Consider the following 25,655-nt stretch of genomic DNA (forward strand, 5'->3'; position numbering starts at 1 on the left):
TTCTAACAAATATATATATATACATATATTTCAGGACGTTGTGTATCCCTGGACATAATCAGAAATCATGTAAACATTACAGTTCTGAAAACATAGCTTGTCCAAAAAAGTTACCGGGGCATGTAGTAAGTTGAGCCGCCTACAAATGTCTGTACTGAATTAAATATTACCACTACCTTTTTAAAACCATATATATTTTTATTTCCCAAACACAATTCATAACAATCACGACCACTTTTTTTATTTTAATCATTTTAAGCATCTTTTAACAAAGGCTTAACACCTTAACAAACACTTTGTACTTTTGACATAGACCAGGCCCTGTTGTTACCTCACATCCCAACGATATTGGCTTGCATTACGCCTGAGAAGAAAACATTTGAATTTGCTCAACTTGCCTTTGGATCAACTATTGGCCTAACTTACCCCATGGCCATTGGCTTAACTCACCCCATGGCCATTGGCTTAACTCACCCCTTGACCATTGTCTCAAATTACCCCAAGGAAAACATTTAGACTATATTAGCCCACACTGTCATGTTTTGTCTTATATTGTCTTGTCATTTTGCTTTCCCTTCTGTTCGTTTCCCCCTGCTGGTCTTATTAGGTTCGTTCCCTTTTTTTCTCTCTCCCTCCCTCTCTCTCTTCTCTCTATCGTTCCGTTCCTGCTCCCAGCTGTTCCTATTCCCCTAATCAATCATCTAATCTTTTCACACCTGTTCCGTATCTTGCCCTCTGATTAGAGTCCCTATTTCTCCCATTGTCTTCCGTTTCTGTCCTGTCGGATCCTTGTATATTGTTCGCCGTGCTGTGTCTTGTTTCCCTCAGATGCTGCGTGTGAGCAGGTATCTGAGTCTGCTACGGTCGGTGCCTTCCCGAGGCAACCTACAGTTTATGGTCGAGTCTGTCCTCGTCACTACGAGTGGAATTAGTTTTTATGTTTTGTTTTCTGCTCTGATTTGTCTAGGAGTTTTGCCTTTTTCCTTTGCTGGAATAAAGACTGTTTTCGCCAAGTCGCTTTTGGGTCCTCATTCACCTGCATAACAGAAGGATCCGACCAAGAATGGACCCAGCGACTATGGATTCTCTCTACTCTACTCTCGAGTTCCAGGGAGCGATGCTCGGCAGACACGAGCAGGAATTGTCTGCTGCTCGGCATGCCGTTGAGACCCTGGCCGCTCAGGTCTCCGACCTCTCAGGACAGTATCAGAGTCTTCGTCTCGTGCCACCAGCTACTTCCGGGTCTTCCGAGCCTCCGGAACCTAGGGTTAATAACCCACCATGTTATTCTGGGCAGCCCACTGAGTGCCGCTCCTTTCTCACCCAGTGTGATATAGTGTTCTCTCTCCAACCCAACACATACTCAAGAGAGAGAGCTCGGATTGCCTACGTCATATCACTCCTTACTGGTCGGGCTCGGCAGTGGGGCACAGCTATCTGGGAGGCAAGCGCTGAGTGTACTAACGATTATCTGAACTTTAAAGAGGAGATGATAAGGGTTTTTGATCGTTCAGTTTTTGGGAAAGAAGCTTCCTGGTCCCTGTCTTCCCTATGTCAAGGTAATCGATCCATAACGGATTACTCTATAGAGTTTCGCACTCTTGCTGCCTCCAGTAACTGGAACGAGCCGGCGTTGCTCGCTCGTTTTCTGGAGGGACTCCACGCTAAGGTTAAGGATGAGATTCTCTCTCGGGAGGTTCCATCCAGCGTGGATTCTTTGATTGAACTCGCTATTCGCATTGAACGACGGGTAGATCTTCGTCACCGAGCTCATAGAAGAGAGCTCGCGTTAACTGTGTCTCCCCTCTCTCCGACACTACCATCTTTCCCCACTGACTCAGGTGTTGAGCCCATGCAGCTGGGGGGTATTCGCATTTCGACTAAGGAGAGGGAACGGAGAATCACCAACCGCCTCTGTCTCTATTGCGGTTCCGCTGGTCATTTTGTCATTTCATGTCCAGTTAAAGGCCAGAGCTCATCAGTAAGCGGAGGGCGACTGATAAGCGCTACTAGACGGTCCTCTCCGTCAAGTACCTGTACTACCTTACCGGTCCATCTACGCTGGACCGGATCGGCAGCTTCCTGCAGTGCATTAATAGACTCTGGGGCGGAGGGCTGTTTTATGGACGAAGCCTGGGCTCGGGAACATTACATTCCTCTCAGACAGTTAGGGGAGCCCACGGTCATGTTCGCCTTGGATGGTAGTCCTCTCCCCAGTATATTATGTGAAGCACTACCTTTAACCCTCACTGTATCTGGTAACCATAGTGAGACCATTTCTTTTTTGATTTTTTGTTCACCTTTTACACCTGTTGTTTTGGGTCATCCCTGGCTAGTGTGTCATAATCCTTCTTTTGATTGGTCTAGTAATTCTATCCTTTCCTGGAACGTTTCTTGTCATGTGAAGTGTTTAATGTCTGCTATTCCTCCTGTTTGTTCTGTCCCCTCTTCTCAGGAGGAACCTGGTGATTTGACAGGAGTGCCGGAGGAATATCATGATCTGCGCTCGGTCTTCAGTCGGTCCAGACCCAACTCCCTTCCTCCTCACCGGTCGTATGATTGTTGTTCTGATCTCCTCAAGAAGCGTTTTGCATCCGCTCCTATCCTTGTTGCACCTGACGTCACTAAACAGTTTATTGTTGAGGTTGACGCGTCGGGGTGGGCGTGGGAGCCATTCTGTCCCAGCGCTCCGATACTGACGATGGGGTCCACCCTTGTGCGTATTTTTCTCATCGCCTGTCACCGTCGGAACGTAACTATGATGTGGCTAACCGCGAACTGCTCGCCATCCGTTTAGCCCTAGGCAAATGGCGACAGTGGTTGGAGGGGCGACCGTTCCTTTGTCGTTTGGACTGACCAAAGGAACCTTGAGTACATCCGTTCTGCCAAACGACTGAATGCGCGTCATGCTCGTTGGGCGTTGTTTTTCGCTCGTTTCGAGTTCGTTATTTCTTATTGCCCGGGTACTAAGAACACCAAGACTCATGCTTTATCCCGTCTCTTTAGTTCTTCTGTGGCTTCTACCGATCCCGAGGGGATCCTTCCTGTTGGGCGTGTTGTCGGGTTGACAGTCTGGGGTATTGAAAGACAGGTTAAGCAAGCACTCACGCACACTGCGTCGCCGCGCGCTTGTCCTAGTAACCTTCTTTTCGTTCCTGTTTCTACTCATCTGGCTGTTCTTCAGTGGGCTCACTCTGCCAAGTTAGCTGGCCATCCCGGCGTTCGAGGTACTCTTGCTTCTATTCGCCAGCGCTTTTGGTGGCCTACTCAGGAGCGTGACACGCGCCGTTTCGTGGCTGCGTGTTCGGACTGCGCGCAGAATAAGTCTGGTAATTTTTTTTCTGCTTCTGCTCCTGGTCTTGCTGGGTCTCAGTCTGTTCCCTGCCACTGCATCTCTCCTGTTCTTGTTCCTGCCCTTGCTGTGTCTCAGTCTGTCCCTAGTTGTTACTCTCCTGGCCTGTTTGGTCCTGTTTGCTCTATAGCTTTCAGTTCTCTACCCGTGTCTCATTTTTTTTTTAGAGTAGTACCCTAGTTTCCCTTTTTATCGCTTTCCGTTACGGTCCTGAGGAGAGGAGTTGGGTTCTTTCTCGGGACGTGCTGGACCGTTTGTGATTTATGATTTCCTCCGTTGCCGCCAGTGTTCCTCCTCGAGTGCGCCAGGAGGCGCTCGGTGAGTGGGGGGGTACTGTCATGTTTTGTCTTATATTGTCTTGTCATTTTGCTTTCCCTTCTGTTCGTTTCCCCCTGCTGGTCTTATTAGGTTCGTTCCCTTTTTCTCTCTCCCTCCCTCTCTCTCTTCTCTCTATCGTTCCGTTCCTGCTCCCAGCTGTTCCTATTCCCCTAATCAATCATCTAATCTTTTCACACCTGTTCCGTATCTTGCATTCTGATTAGAGTCCCTATTTCTCCCCTTGTCTTCCGTTTCTGTCCTGTCGGATCCTTGTATATTGTTCGCCGTGCTGTGTCTTGTTTCCCTCAGATGCTGCGTGTGAGCAGGTATCTGAGTCTGCTACGGTCGGTGCCTTCCCGAGGCAACCTACAGTTTATGGTCGAGTCTCCAGTCTGTCCTCGTCACTACGAGTGGAATTAGTTTTTATGTTTTGTTTTCTGCTCTGATTTGTCTAGGAGTATTGCCTTTTTCCTTTGCTGGAATAAAGACTCTGTTTTCGCCAAGTCGCTTTTGGGTCCTCATTCACCTGCATAACACACACAGCTACAAGGATGCACTTTCATGCTAGATTTAGAACCTCATATTAAAGCTTATAAAGACCCCAACTGACGTATAGAACAATCTTAAAACGATCTACTTTGGTTTAGATACAAGCTTCATGAAACCTCTAACAGAATAAATTCATTTGACTTTAGTGAAAATCAGTTTTTTTGGACGTGACTTGCTTACCACTTTTTTTCATGTAGTTCCTTCATTCACAGACTCCATGAAATGATGACCTCTTCCTAAATATTTGGTCAGATAATACATTTTGTGTATGTTTTCTTAGAAACACAGATGGCTCAACTTACCCCTTTGGCTCAACTTACCCCTTTGGCTCAACTTACCCCTTTGGCTCAACTTACCCCACATTCCTCTATACAATAGTGTGTACTGCATACAAAAAAAATCCAATAAGCAATTCTTGTCTATTTCACAATAATCTGTGATACTGGGTTGCACACACGCACACACACACGTTATCCTTACCCTACAGAGTAAAGTTCCACCGTACATATTTCATGGGTGTCTGTTATCATATTAAATAAGTGCAAGACGAATCAAATATTTACAGTAGATATCAGCCAAGCTCAAATCAGCTTTCCCAAATAAACTACGACATCAAAATAAGATGACCCAGTCCAATGGAAAAACACGGACTATCAAGAGCCTCACAAGGGGAGGAAAACAGTGTGAGAGGCAAGGGGTACCCTGAGGTGATGAAATACAAACAGGCTTAGCTTTTTTTGTTAATGAATGACCCAACACCGAACAAAATCATGTTCAGCATCAAAACCCAGTAAAACCTTCCATTAAATACCACAAATGTACAGCATGTAACCAAATACTTCATTATAATTTCTCCACCAGAACCACAACTTTACTTGATATGACTAATAATGTCTAGCCCTGAAATATTCTGAGAAATTCATTAATTCCAGACCCAAATTAATTGCCAATATTTGTATAATAACCACACAAGCAGATGAGTTGATAAAATATGACAGATTCACCAAACAGTGACATGAACAAGTAAGTCAACTTAAAACTAAGAAACTAAAGTAGACTACATTGAACAACAACTGGGTTCAAAGTTCAGAGTTTCTTACCTGTGCTGATGTGCTGCCAAAGTTATTGAATATAAGAATGATGTCACCTATAATTTCCTTTATCTTAAAGTGAAGTAATTGAAGATTTAAATAAAGTCACAACCTCTGAGACAGTGACTATCACTAAGCCACTGTCAAAAACACTGACACACACACACACACACACACACACACACACACACACACTCTGCCACTGAGTAACACTGAAACACACACAGAGGGCACAGAGAGAGCAAAGTGGGAGGGAGTAGCAGAAAGTGGAGAGAGACAGAAGGAGAGAGAGAGAGACAGTCCGATTTTTAAAAGCAACCAAGATTGTTGTGAGTCGGACTCTGATCTCTTGGCATGACTTCAGTTAAACTCTCCTTCAATCTCTGTGTCTCACGTGTCCCCCCCCCCCCCCCCACACTTGCTGTCAGTATCAGTAAATAACACATCGATCCCATTTTGGAGTCCACTGTGGCTGGACCAGGAACCCATGGAGGAAGGGGGAAAGAGAGGTGCTGACATCCTGTCCAGAGTCCCCTAGGCTGAGACACACTGGGGGTTAAACCCCCCAACTCTACTCCATCCCAATTACTCTGTCTGGGTCAATAACAATGAAACGCAAGAGACTAAATAAGGATGGTCCTGGTACTGTATTGTACATCCTGATAAAGATCATATCCAGGTGGGTGAAACATCACTGGCAGTAGTATTTGTATGTTTCAGATGCCATTCTGCTTGTGGGGCCAAATGTTATCCTAACAGCTTCATTGTCACGTTTTTTTTCCCCATACTGAAACAAAGCTGTGCTATGCAGTCTGTATTCTGTCAGTTTAGCAGGCTGGGTCACAGTCTACTGGTCATCTTAAAGTCTAACAATTACCCCTCAGTTCTGGGTCTGACACAGAGCCAGATGACTTGAAGGGAAATAAAGGCATTAGGGGCTTAATTCTGCGTGTGGTATAATGATGAGAAATTAAAAATAACAGTGCTTTGTGACATCAGACATTTTATCTTGCGTGCCAAATTGAAATAGGCCACTTTGGCCTGGTCTAAAATAGCTTAATTAGGACGGTATGGAAATAGATCCACTTAGAGTGGGCAGCACCTGGTCAGTATGGGACAGATGGCTGTAAACCCTGCCTGGTCATGCTCTGCAAAAAGAGCATACACTGCCCTAAGACTGTCTGCAGACCTCACACACCAAACGCTTACTGTACAGTTTACATACAGTAGAGCTAGAAATGTGAATAAAGTGATTGACGTTTCTCTAGTGCACTGGGGCAAGGCCTGACACAGGGGCTAACATTAAATGAAGCATGAAAGGGTGTCGTTTTTCACTCAGTGAAATGCTCAGTATGGGGTTCAGGTTTTGGGGTTTATAACATTGGGTGAACTGCCCAGTGATATTTTGGTCTGTGTGTGTCAGTGGAGGCTCTGCCACTGGGAAGCAGCAGCAGATGGAATTATTTGTGGTAGTTGTTGCTAGGAGGGGTTCATACCAGAGACAGTGTGTGTGTGTGTGTGTGTGTGTGTGTGTGTGTGTGTGTGTGTGTGTGTGTGTGTGTGTGTGTGTGTGTGTGTGTGTGTGTGTGTGTGTGTGTGTGTGTGTGTGTGTGTGTGTGTGTGTGTGTGTGTGTGTGTGTGTGTGTGTGTGTGTGTGCGCGCACACGGGCCGATGAAGATGAATACACAAACCGATGATGGGCTGGGTCATGCTGCTCTCTCACAGTTTGTTAATTCTAGCTACCCAATAAAAGGGGTTGGTTTCATAGCCATTCCATTGGAGCTACACTACTGTGAAAAAGACATGAAAAGAACTATGTGTGTATCCTCCGGCTTAAGTAACCATAAAACACAGGTTAATGAGACGATGAGTTTTACTGATTCAAGATGCTCACATTACTAATACCAGGCTGGCCCACAGTAGGTTAACTTCAGGCCTGCTGTTGCTGAGTGCTCTCTGGTCTGTATAAAAGCTGGCCTGCGCCCTCTGTATCCAGTAGGGCTATAACACAGTGTTCAGGGAGGCTTGGTTCAGGAAGAGAGATAGTTTGGATCTGGAAGAGACGGTTCTGGCTGAGAGCTCCAAGATGTTAGTCAACTGACAGAGCATGAAGGGCCTCCTCCCTATTAGCTCTCATTTCCATATGGAGCACACACACTTACAGTACAGTATCCACACTGTCCAACCCAAGCATTATAACATTACACACCCACTTAATATGGAAACTCCCATTAACCACATACATTCGTGCTTACAAGTACGCAAAACCCACTTACACGGAGTAGACTATTTCACTGTTTAAAAAGGGCCATGTCAAGGTCACATGACATCATACAAAAATGGGTACAGTACATGTCAACATTTCCATGACAACCTTCACATTCCCAAAGCAAAATAAGAATAGGACCACTCATGAAGTTCACTTGGATAGGAGCATAAATTACAACATGAAAAACAACAAAACAGACATCTATGAGAACTCGTTTAAACATTTTCAAACCTCTAAACTCTTGAGTTCAACATGGAGAGGAAAAGATGCCGGGTTTTCCGCTGAGGGGAAACAAACAACAAGTTGTCTTAAAAATGCTTGAAATCAGCATTTCAAATGGAGAGAGATTGATAAAACATCCTTTCTGTATGTTTTCATCTGCCAGGCCAGAGAGGGTTAAGAGAGAGGGACAGTTCATAACAGGCTTTCAGACCATGAGATAGACTTCATCTTAAATATGGTTTCTGCAATAGCAGCAACATAATTTCCAACCTGGTCTCAGGGCATTTTGTATTATTCTGTACGTAAATCCAAGGACATCCGTTTAGTATGATGTTTATTAATGTTTATTTATTCATTTGTGGATGTCAATCACCCATTTTGTATGACGTGATGAATTACAATTTGTATTATATGTTACGAATTGGCAAAACGTACAATGCAAAAAAGTGTTTTTTCCCTTTCTGATTTTCTCTATTTTTGCATATTTGGACATTAAATGTTAGCAGATCTTCAACCAAAACCTAAAATTAGATAAAGGGAACATGAGTTTACAAATAACAACAAAAAAGTAGGTAGCACAACCAGTTATTGAGTGTAAGGGGGAAATTACTTTTTCACACAGGGGCATTGGGTGTTGCATAACTTTGTTTATGAAATAAGTGGGTAATTGTTGTGTTATTTCTTCACTCAGGTTCCTTTCACCAAATATGTCGTTGAAGATCTAACATTCAGTATAAAAAATATTCAAAAATCAGTTTGGGGACCTATACTTTTTCACAGCATTGTATGTTATGAATTTGCTAAATGTATGATATGAATAATAGCTAGGTGGCTAACATTAGCTAGCTGGCTAACGTTAGCTAGGCTAGGAGTTGGGTTGGGTGGGGTGGATGCCAACCCAGCCAACCCAACCAGCCACCCTACTTATCGTTTTTGACTGTCTTATGTAACCATACATCTGTCTTATGTAACCATATCAAATGTAACATATCATTTACTATGTTACATCTAGTCTATGAGACCAGGCTGTAATCTCTGCTGAAATATGTACATGGAGCAGCAACAAAGAGTATTCTAAGCATCCACAGCTGATCCATGACCAGGTCACATGCTTTAGAACTATCCTTAGACCAATGACTGTGACCCCTGACCTCTGTCTGCTGTTATTCCTTTCAATGTCTTTTCCTCCAAACCTATAAGATTTTTCCGGCTCAATGAAACATCTCATTTGACTACTGCCTGTTACAGAAGAGTGGGGTAGTCTTTTAACAAGGAGGAAGTCACAGGCACTTAGGGCCATCTGAAGCCAATGACAGCAAAAACCTATTTGGCTATGCTAGATTAAGTGATATAACATGCTATTCTATAAAATCATTTCTCTGTAATTAATATTACCTGATTGAGCTAATCATGTAAATGTAATTAACTAGAGAGTCGGGGCACCACAAAATAATGTTATCTTCCGAACTCTAGGTCTTAAAGACCTAGTAATATTTTACATCAATAGCAGTCAATATTAATTCAGTCTCATCTGAAAGTTGTAAATTCTTGGTTATCTTCACCAACCCTGGCACACAAGTTGAATCAGCAATACAAAATTGGGTTTAATTATGTCACGTTCTGACCTTAGTTCTTTTGTTATGTCTTTGTTTTAGTATGGTTGGGGTGGGTGATTATATTTTCTGTTTTGTGTCTGTACCAGACAGAACTGTTTCGGTGTCATTTCGTTCTCGTTGTTGTTTTATTCTTTAGTGTTCTAAGTTATAATATATATCATGAACGTTAATCATGCTGCGCATTGGTCCTCAGATCCTTCCTATTACTCCTCCTCGTCAGACAACCATTACAAATGATTTATTTACTAAATACCTAACTAATCACACAGAATTACACATACACATAATTAATTACTTAATTAATTAATTAATCTTAACTTGATTACAAATGATGTCATAAAGGAAAACGTCCCTGGCAGGCGGAACAGATATGACAGCTTGTTACACAAAAGAAAAGGGTCTGGGTTTGAGTGAAAGAGTGGGAAGACTGAGGAACAAAGAGCGAAGCTGTGCTATCGTAAATACAGTATCTTATGCATTCTAAATTACCGCCCATTTGGAAAAGGAAAATGCAATAAATATTTACTCTGAGCTGCTCTTCAGTAGGTTGGTGGTAGATAGAAGACCGTGTTGCCAAACCGAGTCCTTTGAAGAACGTCTCTGGTGGTCAATTGGATCCGTTGTAGTAACGTCATTGTGTGATAGATGGGATACTCTGTCTGTTCCTTCCTAACCCTCGTTTGCAGCTGCTGTTGCTAACTCAACGGCTAGGAGGTATCACTTCTGTAGTGAATAAGAGTTCAAAGTTCATACCATTCCCAACCAAAGCTCACGCTGATGTTGGCTTCGTTCTGTAGTTATTATCTGAACCATTCTGACATCGGACCGTCGTCCTCACATCCTCGGAACAGGAGGTTATATTGTCGTCAAGGCTTTATATCGTGGAGCGAGAAGGGTGTGTCTGAAAACAATTCCATGTGAATCCGATAACTCTTGATTTTCCACTGTAGAGTTTAAGTCATCTTACCATTGATGAGAATGTCTCAGATGATAACCGAACTGACATCATATTCATTAAGTACCACCGCATATGTTCAATTGGTCGGATTACCAGAATATAGTTCATTTCCCCCCACCTTCTGATGTTCCCAGAATCTATGTTAACCAAGGGGTTTGCAAATGTAACATCAGTAGGGCAGAGAGGAAACAGGGGGGAAGAGGTATTTATGACAGTCATAAACCTACCCCCCACCCCCGGGCCAACATCATGACAACAGAAACACAAATGCACGCATGCACACACACACATCTGCACCCATAGCCCAACCTTCTCTGCTTCCTGATAGTGGTGGCGTATAGTTTTTGATAGATCACCTCTGTAAGGACATACAGGAATCCAGGAGAACGGGGACAAAGACCATTCAGTCACAGGTTTAAAACACCCAGTAATTGGAGCAATAATGGTGAGCATGTCAGGCGAACTTCAGCACTATATGGAGACACTTAAACCCCAAATCCCTGGCAGAAAGACAGCATACCTAAATGGGCTTCAGCCCAGCTTGAACAAAAAAGGAAATAAGGTACTCGACTGACGGACTTAAAAATCCCAAAAAGCCTTCCTTATCCCACTTGAACAGGTGACTATCCAGGAAAATAAAGAAAAATGAGGACTGAGTGTCTGCTTTGATCCTTTGCCTGAGCATGATCAGCCTACAGTGTTCTCTCTCTCTCATGTGCCATTTTTCTCTCTATAGAGAATAAGTCCTTCAACAGAAGACTGTCTCTGGAAACAGGCAGCATTTTTTTATTTATTTAACCTTTATTTAATTTTACCTTTATTTAACTAGGCAAGATCAGTTAAGAACAAATTCTTATTTTCAATGATGGCCTAGGAACAGTGGGTTAACTGCCTGTTCAGGGGACAAATTTGTACCTTGTCAGCTCGGGGGTTTGAACTTGCAACCTTCCGGTTACTAGTCCAAAGCTCTAACCACTAGGCTACCCTGCCGCCCCAAAGGCCCAGAGCAATAAAAAATGTGATATCCCTGTGTTTTAAATATACAGTTGAAGTCGGAAGTTTACATACACCTTAGCCAAATACATTTAAACTCAGTTTTTCACAATTCTTGACATTTAGTCAAATTCCCTGTCTTAGGTCAGTTAGGATCACCACTTTATTTTAAGAATGTGAAATGTCAGAATAATAGTAGAGAGAATTATTAATTTCATCTTTTATTTCTCTCATCACATTCCCAGTGGGTCAGAAGTTTACATACACTCAATTAGTATTTGGTAGCATGGCCTTTAAATTGTTTGAGTCAAACTTTTAGGGTAGTCTTCCACAATCTTCCCACAATAAGTTGGGTGAAATTTGGCCTATTCCTCCTGACAGAGCTGTAACTGAGTCAGGTTTGTAGGCCTCCTTGCTCGCACACGCTTTTTCAACTTCTGCCCACAAATCTTCCATGGGATTGAGGTCAGGGCTTTGTGATGGCCACTCCAATACCTTGACTTTGTTGTCCTTAAGCCATTTTGCCACAACTTTGGAAGCATGCCTGGGGTCATTGTCCATTTAGAAGACCAATTTGCAACCAAGCTTTAACTTCCTGACTGATGTCTTGAGATGTTGCTTCAATATGTCCACATAATGTTCCTCCCTCATGATGCCATCTATTTTGTGAAGTGCACCAGTCCCTCCTGCAGCAAAGCACCCCCACAACATGATGCTGCCACCCCCGTGCTTCACATTGGGATGGTGTTCTTCAGCTTGCAAGTCTCCCTCTATTTCCTCCAAACATAAAGATGGTCATTACAGTCAAACAGTTCTATTTTTGTTTCATCAGACCAGAGGACATTTCTCCAAAAAGTACAATCTTTGTCCCCATGTGCAGTTGCAAAACGTAGTCTGGCTTTTTAATGGCGGTTTTAGAGAAGTGGCTTCTTCCTTGCTGAGCGGCCTTTCAGGTTATGTCAGTATAGGACTTGTTTTAATGTGGATATAGATACTTTTCTACCTGTTTCCTCCAGCATCTTCACAAGGTCCTTTGCTGTTGTTCTGGGATTAATTTGCACTTTTCACACCAAAGTACATTCATCTCTAGGAGACAGAACGCGTCTCCTTCCTGAGCAGTATGACGGCTGCGTGGTCCCATGGTGTTTATGCTTGCGTACTATTGTTTGTTCAGGTGAATGTGGTACCTTCAGTTGTTTGGAAATGGCTCCCAAGGATGAACCAGACTTGTGGAGGTCTAAAAAAAAATTCTGAGGTCTTGGCTGATTTCTTTTGATTTTCCCATGATGTCAAGCAAAGAGGCACCGAGTTTGAAGGTAGGCCTTGAAATACATCCACAGATACACCTCCAATTGGCTCAAATGATGTCAATTAGCCTATCAGAAGCTTCTAAAGCCATTACATGATTTTCTAGAATTTACCAAGCTGTTTAAAGGCACAGTCAACTTAGTGTATGTAAACTTCTGACCCACTGGAATTGTGATACAGTGAATTATAGTCTGTAATCAATTGTTGGAAAAATGACTTGTGTCATGCACAAAGTAGCTGTCCTAACCGACTTGCCAAAACTATAGTTTGTTAACTTTAACTTAAATTTAAGAAATTTGTGGAGTGGTTGAAAAACGAGCTTTAATGACTCCAAATTAAGTGTATGTAAACTTCCGACTTCAACTGTATATATTTTTCCACATCATGAGGTTGGAATAATAATGTGAAATTGTGAAAATTATGATAATGCCCTTTTAGTGTAAGAGCTGTTTGAAGACTTTTTTGCCAGTTTTGGTGGGATGGAGTTTTGGCCTCTCACCTCGTGACATCACCAGGCGACATTGGTGGCCCGTCCATTAGGGTGTTAGGGGCAGTACCCCACTTATGATTGGTAAAACATTTGACTGTTTCAAGATATATTATATTGTTCAAACAAGCTCTTGTTCAGTTACCTACTGCCCTGCCATTAGCAGCTCCGGGCATTCGGCCTGCAGTCCAGCCAACCCTTGGATTGCATTGCTTGCTATTGGGATTACAGGATTTTATCACATGATTTTCACCGCACAAAGTAAATGGTCCGCCCAGGGGCATTGAAATGAACGCCTACACCTTCTGGGTCTGTTCTATCAGGTACTGAAGAGGAAATTGCCATGAACTTGTAAATAAATAATCATGACAGTCATTGGGAGCCTGGGACCTGAACCAGACATCCACATAGGGCTGGACAAGATATAAAATGAATTACATTTTTATGAGCGTTTGTTCTCATGTTGTCTTTTTTGGTTTTGTCTCTGCACCTTCCCATTTACACACACACACACACACACACACACACACACACACACACACACACACACACACACACACACACACACACACACACACACACACACACACACACACACACACACACACACACACACACACACACACACACACACACACACACACACACACACACACACACACACACACACACACACACACACACAAAGCTCCTCCTCCTGCCACTCACAGGAACAAAGATGAAAGATCAATTCTTCCTTTGACAACAAGCAGTTTCAACTCACTATTTGCATTTGAGGTTTGGTCCAACAGAGTCGGTCATACGGACACTGAAATACATTGAGACATTGTTTTACTGTACTAGGAGACAACATAAATAAACCCTTTTTATGTTTCCCCTTCAAACTGAAGAGAATACCCTACTATACTGGGAGTATCAATGAACATTGATTCTGGAAAAAAATGCTCAGATTCTGTTGTGTGCGGCATTGTGGTACCACTAGCAGTATTTTAGCCACAGACTGTTATACTAGCTGTCTAGACTGTGTTTAATCAAATAAAAAATTATTATATAAGGAATTGGCAACTCGTTCTCATTCTGAGAAATAAGGTAGGCCACTTGATTTCATCATCTGAACAAAGTGGACAGGCCAACATGCTGTTCAGACAGTTGGAGACGGACAGAAGGGTGTTTTCATAACAATTCAACTGTTCTACCTTGTTAGCTAGCAAGTAGATCCAAGTTGGCTAAACTTCAAAAATAAAGATTACCTGCCTACTTCCTCACTAGCTCGTGGGCTTGTGCTTAAGAGATTGTTCATGAGACCGGGGTTAAGTTTCTATAAAGACAGCTACAAGAAGTTAGTCATTATTAGTGAATGTCCATTATGCATGGTTCTGGTTAAGTTTGTTAAGCAAAAGGGCATTTTTCATAGACAGACTTGAAAGCCAGATCAGCTTCTATATTTCACAAGGCCTAAATTCATTAGATTATTGCTAACTGTTTCAAATGTAGTGTGTTTCTTCTGCTGTTAGATGTTTGCTAGTGGACACTATTGTAGCTACCGGCCAGCTAGCATACCGGTAGCTAGCTTGCATGCACGCCAATCAAGTCTAACTAAAGTTACTAGCGAGCTCATCATGCTTGTGACATTATGCTAGCTAGCTATCCCCTGTTAGATCATTTGATTTTAGGCTTCACGATTACATTTTTATTTATTTAACTAGGCAAGTCAGTTAAGAACAAATTCTTATTTACAATGACGGCCTACCCCGGGCCAAACCCTAATCTGGACGACGCTGGGCTAATTGTGCACCGCCCTATGGGACTCCCAATTACAGCCGGTTGTGATACAGGCTGTAATGGAACCAGGGTCTGTAGTGATGCCTCTAGCACTGAGATGCAGTGCCTTAGACCGCTGTGCCACTCGGGAGGTCAATAGCGCATGAGACAAGGCTTTAAAAGTAGACGGTACTGTGCCTTCAGAAAGTATTCAGACCCCTTGACTTTTTACACATTTTGTTAGGTCACAGCCTTATTCTAATGTCCCTCATCAATCTACACACAATATCCCATATTTGGCACAGCAAAAAACAGGTTTTTAGAAATTATTACAGCCTTGAGTCTTCCTGGGTATGACGCTACAAGCTTGGTACACCCCCTGTAATTGGGGAGTTTTTCCCATTCTTCTCTGCAGATCCTCTAAAGCTCTGTCAGGTTGGATGGGGAGTGTTGCTGCACAGCTATTGTCAGGTCTCTCCTGAGATCAGGTTCAAGTCCGGGCTCTGGCTGATGCCACTCAAGGACATTCAGAGACTTGTCCCTGACTAGTTTCCCAGTCCCTGCAGCTGATGCTGCCACCACCATGCTTCACCGCAGGGATGGTGCCAGGTTTACTCCAGACGTGACACTTGGCATTCAGGCCAAAGAGTTCAATCTTGGTTTTATCAGACCAGAGAATCTTGTTTCTCATGGTCTGAGAGTCTTTAGGTGTCATTTCGCGAACTTCAAGTGGGCTTTCATGTACCTTATATACTGAGGAGTGGCTTCCGTCTGGCCACTCTACAATAAAAGCCTGATTGGTGGAGTGCTGCAGAAATTGTCCTTCTAGAAGGTTCTTGAAAGTAATACACTGGTTACTTGAAAAAAATAACTGTAAACTCTAATAATATTACAATATTTGAAGACAGTAAGTCGTTATATTACTCCATTACTTTAAAAAGTAATATATAACTGTAATATATTACTGTTAGTAATATATTATCCCCAACACTGGTCTCAAGTGATTATGTTGCAATTTGTCTATTTTTCCACAATAAAACTTGGGAGATGGTGTCACGCCTTGGTCATTGTATTTTGTGTTTTCGTTTATTATTTGGTCAGGCCAGGGTGTGACATGGGTTTATGTTGTTGTATTTCGTATTGGGGTTTTTTATTTGGGATCGCGGCTGATTAGGGGTGTTGTTAAGCTTGGCTGCCTGAGGCGGTTCTCAATCAGAGTCAGGTGATTCTCGTTGTCTCTGATTGGGAACCGTATTTAGGTAGCCTGGTTTCGCTTTGTATTTTGTGGGTGATTGTTCCTGTCTCTGTGTAGTTTCACCAGATAGGCTGTAATAGGTTTCACGTTCCGTTTGTTGTTTTTGTATATGTATAAGTTATTTCATGTATCACGATCTTTGTTCATTAAAGACATGAGTAACCACTACGCTGCATTTCGGTCCGACTCTCTTTTGACAAACGAAGAACGCCGTTACAGATGGAACTCTGCGTTGTGTATTGTTTTTGGTATAACTGGCATCATCATTACTTAAATGGTAAATGTGAGGAAGTACAGACATATTACTGTATATATACATCTCTGATATTCTGAGAATATGGCAACCATGTTCTGGGTATGTTTCTATCAGAAGCAACACGTAACATTACAAAAACGTTCTCTCTCCCTAGAATTGTTAGCTGGGTATCCGCTGCCAGAACAGGCTTGATATACAGTAGAGTCTCCAAAAAAAAGTTGCAAAAAATGTACCCTCTATAAATAACTATGAAGTAAGTCGTTGTTATCTCTTAATTTAGATGGATGATATAGAGCAGCAGGAGACAGAGGACTTTAACTGTCTTAACAGCATTTGGACTCTGTAACCCTCCAACCTCCCTACTCATTTTTTACTGCACAGACACATGAGACATGATGAGACATTATGGATGGTCTCATCCTCCCCTTTACATGAAACTGAATCCCCTCACATGGACCCTTGGAATACAACTGTCTCTATGACATCATCACCTAAAAACAACATAGTGCCTCATCACTAATCTGTGGGTCTGAGTCACAGACAAACTGTGGCTGTGCGTGCAGAGGGAGAGAGAGAGCGAGAGAGAGAGAGAAGGGGGGGAGAGAGAGGGGGGGGGGGGAAGAGGGAAACAGGGACAGAGAGCTAAAGGATGAGGAAGAGAAAAGAAAAGGAGGAATGTTGATAATGACAGTGGTGGGGAGAAGAGACAAAGCGAGTAAAGAGAGATCAAGAAAGAGATAGAGATAGATGCTTCTCTTTACTCTGAGTGAGACATTTTAACGTACAGCTGTACTCCTGTCACATGGACATGGATCTGGGAGGGAAACCCCAACCTTGGTTTTATGAGTCCCATATGACCCTCTTGTCTAGTCATAAAACTGGCTTCTACACTCACACACACACACTTACACATTCAAGTAAACACATAGTCAAACACAAAATATACACACATACATACTAGGGCTGCACAAATAATTCATTTCACATCGCAATATTGCAAAGTGCAAAATCCATATTACAAGATTCATAATCGCACGCAATATTTAGAAACGCCTCTAAGCCGTGCGTAATGTCTGTTTTTATAGTTTACTCATTCGTCATCTCTCTCTCACCTCTTGTGGCTGCTTCCCACACACACCAAGCTCCGCCCCCTGTCAATCAAGTAGCGCATTATTATTTCTTCTTCTTCTTCTTTATGGTTTAATGGCAGACTACAACCTATAATGTGTATTGCCACCACCTACTGAACAGGGTGAACAAGAAAATACATTTAACAATTCCATTGTGGGAAAAGGGGTGGCAGAAACTAAAATCATAAAATAGACACAGTCCAAACCAAAACACATCCCTACACAGGCTCAGGGGCTCGAAAAGTCGATGACAGGATTCCTCGCAAGGCCCAAAAGATGTCAGCCGCACTCACAATAAATAAGAAACTGTTGCAAAACTGCTTTTCAAGCGCTGACTGGAATATTTTCCAAGACTGCTGACAAGCTAACCACCTCCATCTCAGGCTTCATCAGAAAATGCATCGCCGACGTCCCCACATTGAAGGTTTGCTGCTTCCCCAATCAAAAGCCCTGGATTATCAAATCAAATCAAATTGTATTAGTCACATGCGCTGAATACAACAGGTGTAGACCTTCCAGTGAAATGCTTACTTACGAGCCCCTAAAAATACGGATAAGAATAAGAGATAAAAGTAACATGTATTTAAATAAAAATAACAATATATACAGGGGGGTGCTGGTACAGAGTCAATGTGCGAGGGCACCGGTTAGTTGAGGTAGTATGTACATGTAGGTAGAGTTCATTGAAGTGACTATGCATAGATGTGCAAGGTGAATGCACCAATTTGTAAGTCGCTCTGGATAAGAGCGTCTGCTAAATGACTTAAATGTAAATGTAATGTGGAGGGGGGCAATGTGAATAGACTGGGTAGCCATTTGACTAGATGTTCAGGAGTATTATGGCTTGGGGGTAGAAGCTGTTTAGAAGCCTCTTGGACCCAGACTTGGTGCTCTAGTACTGCTTGTGGTAGCAGAGAGAACAGTCTATGACTAGGGTGGCTGGAGTCATTGACAACTTTTAGGGCCTTCCTCTGACACTGCCTGGTATATAGGTCCTGTACAGTGATGTACTGGGCCGTACGCACTACTCTCTGTAGTGCCTTACAGTCAGGGGTCAAGCAGTTGCCATACCGGGCCGTGATGCAACCAGGATGCTCTCGATGGTGCAGCTGTATAATCTTTTGAGGATCTGAGGACCCATGCCAAATCTTTTCAGTCTCCTGAGGGGGAATAGGTTTTGCCGTGCCCTCTTCACGACGGTCTTGCGGTGCTTGGGCCATGCTAGTTTGTTGGTGATGTGGACACCTTTGACAATTTTTACGGCCATCCTCTGACACTGCCTGGTATAGAGGTCCTGGATGGCAGGAAGCTTGGCCCCAGTGATGTACTGGGCCATTCGCACCACCCGCTGTAGTGCCTTGCGGTCGGAGGCCGAGCAGTTGCCATACCAGGCAGTGATGCAGTCAGTCACCTATGTACGCATTAAACTAAAGGACAGAGCTATCGCAGCCAACCCCGAAGCTACGGCTGAGGACAAAAATGCGTTCAAGAAGTCCTGCTACGACCTCCACAGAACCATCACTCCGGCAAAAGCGCAATATAGGAACAAGATGGAATCCTATTACACCAGTTCCAACGCTCGCATGTGACAGGGTCTAGAGTCCATTACGGATTACAAAGGTAGACCTAGCAGTGATCTATCCAACGATGCCTCGTTTCGACAAAAACAACACCAAGCCATGCACGAGGGCTCCGACGCTCGCAAGTAGCAGGGACTATAGTCCGTTACAGACTACAAAGGTAGACCTAACCATGACCTATCCAACAATGCCTCTCTACCAGACGAACTCAATGAACTTCATGCACACTTCGAAAAACAACACCAAACTGTGCACGAGGGCCCCCACTGCCCCAAGAGGACTAGGTGATCTCGCTCTCCGAGGTTGACGTGAGTAAAGGACAAGGGGCCGGACGGTTTTCCATAGAGCGTTCTCAGAGCATGCGCAGACCAGCTGGCAGGAATTTTCATGGTAATTTTCAACCTCCTTATCCTAGTCAACCTCCCCTTGTCCCACGTCTCAAGCTAACCACCATCATTTCTGTTCCGTATGGTTACCTTTCACAATGACTACCTGTAGCACTAACATCTGTCATCATGAAGTGCATTGAAAGGCCATGGCACACATCACCTCCATCCTCCCAGACACCCTAGACCAGGGTTCCCCAACTGGTGGCCCGCGGACCAAATCTGGCTCGCCAGCAATATTATTTGGCCCCACAATGCACCCCAAATGAATGATGAATATTTTATTTATTTAAAAATAATCATGATAATAAAAATCTCGGATGCTAAAAACTTCCAAATGCAAAGTCCTAAGAAGGAAGTTAACCTATCTAAATAATGCAAAAGTTACATTTTAACAGTCAACTAAAAAAACAGGCAGCGGACCATTTTGTGGTGCTGAAACGTAGAGCTGCAACAGCCGTAGAGAAATGCTTATTGACATTCTCGATTATTGTGGATTTATCGGTGGTGACGGTGTTTCCTAGCCTCAGTGCAGTGGGCAGCTGAGAAGAGGTACTCTTATTCTCCATGGACTTTACAGTGTCCCAAAACCTTATGGAGTTAGTGCTGCATGATGCAAATTTCTGTTTGAAAAACCTAGCCTTTGCTTTCCTAACTGACTGTGTATATTGGTTCCTGACTTCCTTGAAAAGTTGCATATCGCGGGAACTTCTTGAAACTAGTGCAGCGTGCCACAGGATGTTTTTGTGCTGGTCAAGGGTAGTCAGGTCTGGAGTGAACCAAGGGCTATATCTGTTCATAGTTCTACCTTTTTTGAAAGCTCCATGCCTATTTAAGATGGTGAGGAAGGCACTTTTGAAGAACAACTAGGTATCCTCTACTGATGGGATGAGGTCAATATTCTTCCAGGGTCCCCGGGCCAGGTCAATTAGAAAGGCCTGCTCACAGTAGTGTTTTAGGAAGCGTTTGCCAGTGATACGGGGTGGTCGTTTGACCACGGACCCATAACGGGGGCAGTGATGGCTGAGATCCTGGATGACAACAGCAGAGGTCTATTTAGAGGGCAAGTTGGTCAGGATGATATATATGAGTGTGCTCATGTTTATGGATTTGGGGTTGTACCTGGTAGGTTCCTTGATCATTTGTGTGAGATTGAGAGCATCTAGCTTAGATTGTAGGACGGCCGGGGTGTTAAGCATATCCCATATCTCACTTAACATTAAGAACTCTGAAGATAAATGGGGTCAATCTATTCACATATGGTGTCCAGGGCACAGCTGGGGAGCTGAGGGGGGTCTATAACAAGCGACAACTGTGAGAGACTTATTTCTGGAGAGATGGTGGTGCTAAAGGGGGTGGTGTTGCAATCTACTGTAGAGACCCTGCAGAGTTCTGTCCTACTATCCAGGTCTATGCCCAAACAGTTCGAGCTACTACTTTTAAAAATGAGAGATGGATTAATTGTTGTAATTGTGGATGGATATTTCAGAATTTTTAGTGGCCTTCCTAAACCAGGATTCAGAAATGGCTAGGACATCATTTTTATGTACAAACCCACCCGAACCTCTCCATTATCTTTTTGAGGAGCAAAAAGAAATGGACATTAGACCAGTGGAAATCTGTCCTTTGGCCTGATGATTCCAGATTTTTGGTACCAACCGCCGTGTCTTTGTGAGACGCAAAGTAGGTGAATGGATGATCTCCGCATGTGTGGTTTCCACCGTGAAACATGAAGGAGGAGGTGTGATGGTGTGGGGGTGCTTTTGCTGGGGACACTTGCTGGTGACACTTTGCTGGTGACACTTAGAATTCAAGGCACACTTAACCAGCATGGCAACCACAGCATTCTGCAGCAATACGCCATCCCATCTGGTTTGGGCTTAGTGGGATTATCATTTGTTTTTCAACAGGTCAATGACCCAACACACCTCCAGGCTGTGTAAGGGCTATTTTGACCAAGAAGGAGAGTGATGGAGTGCTGCATCAGATGGCCTGGCTTCCACAATCCCCTGACCTCAACTAAATTGAGATGGTTTGGGATGAATTGGACTGCAAAGAGAAGGAAAAGCAGCCAACAAGTGCTCAGCATATGTGGGAACTATTTCAATACTGTTGGAAAAGCATTCCAGGTGAAGCTTGTTGAGAAAATGCCAAGAGTGTGCAAATCTGTCATCAAGGCAAACAGTGGCTACTTTGAAGAATCTAAAATATAAATGATATTCTGATTTTTTAAAACACTTTTTCTGTTACTAAATGATTCCATGTGTGTTATTTCATAGTTTTGATGTCTTCACTATTATTTTACAATGTAGAAAATAGTAAAAATAAAGAAAACTCTTGAATGACTAGGTGTGTCCAAACTTTTGACTGGTACCGTATACTGTATATCATTCTATTTCAATGATTCCAACAGTTCACACAAATGTTTTGACCTATAATATATATAAGTCTAATTGCAATATTTAATAAAAACCAGGGGTTGGAACCGGTTCAGGGAACAGAACCGAAACTGTAAAAGAATGACATTTTTTGAGGAACAGAACCAAACCCGGGAACGAAAGTGATCTATATTGTTCTGGAGCAGAACCATTATTTTAAAAGCATGGGAACTGGTTAATAATAGTGATGCACTGATAGGACATTTTTGGCCGATACCGATATCTAATATTTTCCTTGCCCCCCCAAAAACGATACGATACCAATAAACGGTATTTTAAATGTTAGCGGCCTTATAAGCATTCTAGTACAGTTAAATACACACACACACACACACACACACACACACACACACACACACACACACACACACACACACACACACACACACACACACACACACACACACACACACACACACACACACACACACACACACACACACACACACACACACACAGTAGTCTAAGGCACACAGTGCAAGAGGCATCTGTCACGCCCTGGCCATAGAGAGGCTTTTATTCTTTATTTTGGTTAAGCCAGGGTGTGACTAGGATGGGTATTCTAGTTTCTTTATTTCTATGTTTTCTGTTTCTATGTTTTGGCCGGGTATGGTTCTCAATCAGGGACAGCTGTCTATCATTGTCTATGATTGGTAATCATACTTAGGCAGCCACTTTTTCCACCTTAGTTGTGGGTAGTTGACTCTGTTAATGGCCTGTATAGCCCTTGTAGAAAAGGCCCATGGAGTTGGTGGAATACTCCTTTAATTAATTGCCATTTACTCAGCTGGGCCAGGGGCGCTTTAATTAGGTCAGGTGGAAATGTCCTACAGATCTCAACTCTATAAAAGGAGGAAATTGCCATCGCCTGATCTCGCTGCTTTCTCTTCCCTAAATCCATCTGATCCAGAAGTTCTGTGCGTCCATGAATCCACGTAAGTCCACCGACTCTTACCTTTCATCTGAATGATCTGTGGTGATCGGGAGAGTGGGCCATTCAGTTATTGTTTATAGTTATCACCGCGGAGCGCGGCTTGGAGCGCACGCTTCAAACATATTGTGTAATGTGAATTGTTAATAATGACTGCTATGATTTGATCTTTGATTATTAATTTGATTGTATACATGTTATTTGTTTCCTTTGTGATGCAGCACAGACTACCAGTAAATATACCACTTTATGGTTAAAGGAATTCCTGCCTCAGTCTCATACATTCCTCTGTCACCTGACACGTGACCACCTGTTCACCTTCACTGTCAGTCATCCTACCTGTCCAGCACCCACACAGATTCCACTAATCTTTCAGCCCTAGTAAGCTTCACGTTTGTTTTGGTTGTTTCTTGTTGGCGACATTCATAATAAAAAGAAATGTATGCTCACCACGCTGCACCTTGGTCCATGTCACACCCTGACCTATGAGAACTTTTTATGTCTCTATTTTGGTTTGGTCAGGGTGTGATTTGGGTGGGCATTCTATGTTCTTTTTTCTATGTTTTCTGTTTCTATGTTTTTGCCGGGTATGGTTCTCAATCAGGTACAGCTGACTATCGTTGTCTCTGATTGAATTTCCCTGACGACGTTCGTGACACCATCACTACAGTCCCTGGTTCGAATCCAGGCTGGGGTAGGCCGTCATTTAAATAAGAATTTGTTGTTACCTGACTTTGCCTAGTTAAATAAAGGTTACAAACACAAACCATACTACACTAAGCAAAAAGTTATTTTGTTGGCATTTACGTATGTCCCCGTTACCAGTAAAACATCATCAAAACCTATTTCTTTCACTTACTTGCTGTGCTGTTTCATTGTTCATTTGTTCAGTCGTTTCATTCTCAACCAGGATTTCATCATAAATGTCAAGCAGTGAAGTTTCAGCTCTGTCTGTCCCTGGCTTCTCTTCCTCGGTGCGCACTGTCACTGTGTCCGTTTCCATCTTGTCAAGCTGTGTGTATGTAATCAAAGTAGCAAGCCTCGTACCTAGCATCGAGCATGGTTGCGACACAGTAAAGAGAGAATACCACAGCATTGCTTGTTCACAACCTGTGTCGGCAGTTTTGTTGATCGGGCATTTCAATGCCATGACAGAGGGTTACACATCTTCTCTAGGCACAGTTGATGAGCTTATTTCTCAAGTCAGCTGTTCGAATGGAGGTAGCTAGTGTTTTCATGTTTCCGAGTTTCAAACGTTCTCAAATGCCATTGAAATGGCAGCAGCGGTATGAGAACCAGCACATTCATGAGCGGCAATACGACTTTCCTCAGTACGAAATCCTTGACGACCCACTGTGCTGTCAGACACAGCATGCTCATGGGGCTGATATCGCTGGTCCAAATGTCAGTCGTGAAACTAATAGCAGTGATGCTATTATTGTGTAACTACAGTGGGGCAACATCTGAAAAATAGCGCACTTGGTAGTGTGTACCGGTGCTCGACCAGTCGGTGAAAGCCAACATCACCCACAACAGAGAACGATTGATTGTCAAGGGCAATGGATTTCGCCTCGGAGTTGTCTCGCTGAAATGTTCTTCCTCTTTCAAATGACTGTTGGACTTGTTGACTGCTCGGTCCACACAGCAGACATTGTGGGCTAGGTTAGGAATGCTGTGTTGCCCGTGTCGTGCAACATTTTGAGTGGCATCATTATGTTATATAGGTATGCACGCCAGCTTTGACATTGGTTCTGCACATCGGCGTTAAACTAGACATTGGGCCGATGCCGGCATTTTTAACTAATATCAGCCGATTTCAATATGTTCACCGATATATCGTGCATCCCTAGTCAATAACATTCTGTTACATTTCAAATGTTCTTTTCAGTCCCACAAAAATGCAACAAAGCTCCTATGCAAAGCCCTTACAGTCACTCAAACTGATTCCAGTATCTGCCGGCCAGTGTGTGTGTGTGTAGGCTAAGTGCCCCTCCCCCTTCCTCCAAAGCATAGTCTACAGTAGCTACTGATGTTACAGGTGTGATTCAGAAATTAGAGAGATTTTTAATTAGAGAACTTCATTTTGGATCAACTTGGATGAACGTTTTCCATGCTAGTTAAAAAATACTATCGTTATCACGTTTCACGTTGAATTTATTAACGACAAAAATGTAAGATGTGTTTTTATTGTTATTCTGGTGCCACTCTGCACACACAAGCTTGTTGGCCAGCTAGTTCTGGTCTAGCTCTGGTCTAGCTCTGGTCTAGCTCTGGTCTAGCTCTTAAACTCCAGGTGGCATTATGAGTAATGTAATGGAACTGAGAGTCATGATCAAGGGCTAGCTCTGGTCCACCGTCAGTTAAGCCAAATCTCTGAAGTTCAAAGACATTCAAAGTTCCTTCATAGAAGCCGCTCCTCCGTAGGTATAATTCTGTGGGCCTCATTCAGATAATGCATGTCATAACAACAAGATGCCCAGAGCTTCATGTTCAGTGCTCTCCTCACCCTACACTACACTTTTCTGTCCAATGCATGTATGTACATAGTTTATCCGCTCCTTAGCAAGCTGCTCTATCCATTGATTAAGTCATTTCATGTTGAGCTACAGTAAATGTAAAATATTTTCCATTCCCACACCTGGTAAAAACATACACCCTCATGCACACCGTTTACAAACCATCAACCTACAAACTCTCCAACACACAGGCAGGCAGCAGAACAGTCTACACGCGGTAATTCCATGAAGAATTCCT

The 25,655-nt window shown here is 43.1% G+C and overlaps 1 protein-coding gene across 7 annotated transcripts in view; it reads right to left on the reverse strand.

Moving 5' to 3' along the window:
• LOC124037838 (palladin-like) overlaps window positions 1–25,655 on the reverse strand; it is a 164,615-nt gene that overhangs the window by 119,019 nt on the left and 19,941 nt on the right. The window contains exon 1 of one of the 7 annotated variants that reach the window (XM_046352961.1): window positions 5,320–5,502. The exons of the other annotated variants lie outside the window; for them this stretch is intronic. The gene's annotated coding sequence lies outside the window, so the exon portion shown is untranslated. Of the gene's footprint in view, window positions 1–5,319; window positions 5,503–25,655 lie in introns of those variants that run through there. 7 annotated transcript variants of the gene reach the window in all.

This window comes from Oncorhynchus gorbuscha, linkage group LG06 (genome assembly GCF_021184085.1).
Source record: "Oncorhynchus gorbuscha isolate QuinsamMale2020 ecotype Even-year linkage group LG06, OgorEven_v1.0, whole genome shotgun sequence".
Taxonomy (NCBI): domain Eukaryota; kingdom Metazoa; phylum Chordata; class Actinopteri; order Salmoniformes; family Salmonidae; genus Oncorhynchus; species Oncorhynchus gorbuscha.